Source organism: Trichechus manatus, unplaced genomic scaffold, assembly GCF_000243295.1.
Source record: "Trichechus manatus latirostris isolate Lorelei unplaced genomic scaffold, TriManLat1.0 scaffold00093, whole genome shotgun sequence".
In the NCBI taxonomy this organism is placed as follows: Eukaryota; Metazoa; Chordata; class Mammalia; order Sirenia; family Trichechidae; genus Trichechus; species Trichechus manatus.
This window is the reverse complement of record NW_004444029.1, coordinates 7,950,813-7,954,249: the sequence shown is the minus strand read 5'-3', so window position 1 is coordinate 7,954,249 and position 3,437 is coordinate 7,950,813. Positions and strand designations below refer to the sequence as shown.

At 49.5% G+C, this 3,437-nt stretch overlaps 1 protein-coding gene across 1 annotated transcript in view; it reads right to left on the bottom strand.

The window, feature by feature from the left end:
- The window catches only part of SLC37A3 (solute carrier family 37 member 3), a 29,162-nt gene that overhangs the window by 2,826 nt on the left and 22,899 nt on the right, over positions 1–3,437 (bottom strand). The gene's annotated exons all lie outside the window — the stretch shown is intronic.

The window sequence follows — 3,437 nt, the reverse complement described above, 5'->3', positions numbered from 1 at the left end:
ATATTTACAAGGAGCCCTGGTGGTACAGTGGTTAAAGTGCTTGGCTGCTAACCGAAAGGTCAGTGGTTTGAACCCACCAGCTGCTCCATGGGAGAAAGATGTGGCAGTCTGCCTGAGTAAAAATTAATGCCTTGGAAACCCGATGGGGCAGCTCTCCTGTCCTATAGGGTCGCTACGGGTCGGAATCGACTTGACGGTAACGAGTTTGGGTTTAGTGTATTTTTGCAGTAGTACAACCATCACCATAATCTGATTTTAGAACATTTTCACCTCCCTCAAAAGAAGTCTTGTACCTATTAGCTGTCACTCTTCGTCTCTCATCCCCACTCCCATCCCTGCCTATTCCTTTGCAACCACTAATCTAACTTATTTCACTACAGACTTGCCTATTCTTAACATTTCACACGAATGGAATCATGTGCAACACGGTCGTGGTCTTCTGTGACTGACTTCTCTCACTTAGCATGATGTGTTTAAAGTCCATCTACATTGTAGCAATCATTCATTTCTCTTTATGGCTGAATAATATTCCACTGTATGGATGTACCATAATTGGTTTATCCATTCATCTACTGATAGGCATCTGGGTTGTTTCTGGCTTTGAGTTATTATGAATAATGCAGCTAGGAACATTCATGTGTAAGGTTTTGTGTGCGCACTTCTCTTGGGTAGATCCTGCAACTTAATCTTGATGTCATTGTTGGGTGCCGTCAAGCCGGTTCTGATTCATAGTGACCTCACGTAACAAAGTAGAACTGGCCCCTAGGGTTTTCTTGACTGCAATCTTTACATAAGCAGATCACCAGGTCTTTTACCTGCGGAGCTGCTGGGTGGGTTTGAACCAGCAACTTTTTGGTTAGAAGTTGAGTACTTAACCACTGGGCCACGAGGCTCCTTAACCTTACTGAGCTCCTGTTAGTGTCGAGGATGCACCAAGCATTGGGAGCACAAAGATGAAGGGATGCAGAGCCTGGCACAGGTGACACACTGTGACAAGTGCTCCAGCAGAGGGAAGCATCAACAGCTATGAAGACAAGGAGGAAAGAACAACAGATTCTTTTCTTGGGAAGTCAGAGAAAGACAGAGCCAAGTTATTCAGGGTGAGTGGGGCAATGGGTTGAGGCAAGGCTGACAGAGTTTTAATATTAAGTCATTGACTTGGAACAACATTCCAACCCTCAGTATTAGAGGATTAGTGAAGTGAACGCTGACTTCCTCCTGGGCCTGCTGCCCTGCCCCTGAAAGCCCGGCAGACGCGGACCCGACTTCAGAGCCAGGGATCTGAACACAGCTGGTGAGACGTTCTGAACGAAAGCAAACTCCCTGAAATGCTGATCATCATCCACCCGTGTTATCAATGGGGAAAACGTTAGTGAGGACGGGCAACTTAAACAGCATCACTTCAGAGAGCCACATCCAACACTCACCCCACGCCCCACACAGGAAGACGACTGAACCAGTGGCCAAAAGCATTTCTTGATTCCTACTCCAGAGCGTGATCAGGTAAGCAGACTTCCCTCACCTCTGCTAAGTGTGTGTGTGTTTTTGTCCTTTAATCTCGAATATTATGCTAAGCATCTACAATCGTGTGACAGATACTGGAATGTCTCCTAGGTGCCAGGCACTGTTCTGAGGATACCGTGGAACACAGAGGGAACACACGCCTGCCCGCAGGAAGCTGGCATTTCAGTGGGGGAGACAGGCAGTAAACAGCACAGCGTCAAGGCTGGTAGAGGCGGGTGAAAAGAAGGTTGGCTTTTCCTCATTCCCGCTCTCTCCTCAACTCCGGCGGTCAGACATCGGCAACCCACACCTGCTACTCAAGCAACAAAGCCATCTTCAAGGCCATTAATGACCTCACAGTGTCAACATGAGGAGCCCTGGTGGCCCAAGGGTTAAAGCACTCAGCTGCTAACCGAAAGGTTGGTGGTTTGAACCCACCAGTGGCTCCACAGGAGAAAAGACCTGGTGATCTGCTCCCATAAAGTTTATAGCCTTGGAAACCCTATAAGGCAGTTCTACTCTGTCCTACAGGGTCGCTATGAGTCCGAATGGACTCAGTAGCATTGGGTTTTAATGTCAACACCAACAGTCTTTTTTACCTCCAGTTCTCCCTGACTTCTCTACATCCAGCACCTCCTCAGGCTCTCTGCTCTGGACGACACTTTCCTCTCCTCACTGCCTGTCTCTGACACTGGGCGTTCATTCCCTGAGGTTCTGCCTTTGGTACTTCATTCTCTCTCCCTATTAAAAACTTCGTCCACTGCCAAGTTACAACCATTCTATCCGTGCGGATGACTCCCAAATCCCTACTGTTCAGAAGCGGCTCTCAGTGGCCTGCAGTGCTGCACCCTAGGAGAAGCATGATCCAGGACCTTCCTACAGGAGAGGCCTTTCTGAGAGAAGGCCTGGATTTAAGCAAAAAGACCAATTAGAACAGTTCTGTAGTAGCCCAGTCTCGGCTGAGGCAACCTCTAACTTTAGCATGCCTATGAACCACCAGGCGGCTTGCTGAAAATACGGACGCCCAGGCTCTGCCCACAAGTCTGCAGTAAGCCCAGTGGTCTGCATTTTCAGAAGGAGCCCAGGTCATTCTGACACAAATCGATGGACCACCTTCTGAAGCATGGTCTCAGATTTCTGGATATGGAGGAATCAGGGAAGGTGACCCAGGGGCCAGCTTCAGGGTCCAGGGCTGTTTCTGGTGAGGACCCATGTAAGAACGTGTATGTGTGTACGTGTGTGTGTACACGTGTGTGTGTGTGTGTGTGTGTGTGTGTGTGTGTGTGCATGTACGTCTGTGTGTATTATGGGGAGACAACAGAGGGGAAGAGGTGGGGTCTGCATGCCGAGGACCCATGTAAGGACGTGTGTACGTGTGTACATGTGTATACGTGTGTGTGTACGCGTGTGTCCGTGTGTGTACGTGTGTGTGTCCGTGTTTGTACATGTGTGCGTGTACATGTGTACGTGTGTGTGTGGTTTTATTATGGGGAGACAATGGAGAGGAAGAGGTGGGGTCTACATGCCGGCTGAGGATAACGAGAAGCTTGTCTCATGCCTGCCCCTTCCCTTTACCCTTTTACAGCCTGGTAAAACGGAGGGGCTGGAGCTGTCTTCTGAGATCTGAACTTATTTCTAGACAGGAAGAATCCGGAAGTAATGAAACTTTGAAACCTCTAGAAAGAAGGAACTAAGAAATGTGGAGAATCCTTCCGTGTCAGGTGGCATAAGCTAGACCTCAGAGGAGACTTCAGGGCAGTGCACCACAGCACACGAGGCCACCCACCGTGCACGCCATCAGGGTGGACACCTGGGCCTCTGGAGGACAGGACAACCTAGTGTGTGTCTCAGCCCCTGCCATGCTCACACCCGGCCTACCGCACTCACACATAGCCCGCCCGCCACACTCACACCAAGCCTACTGCACTCACACA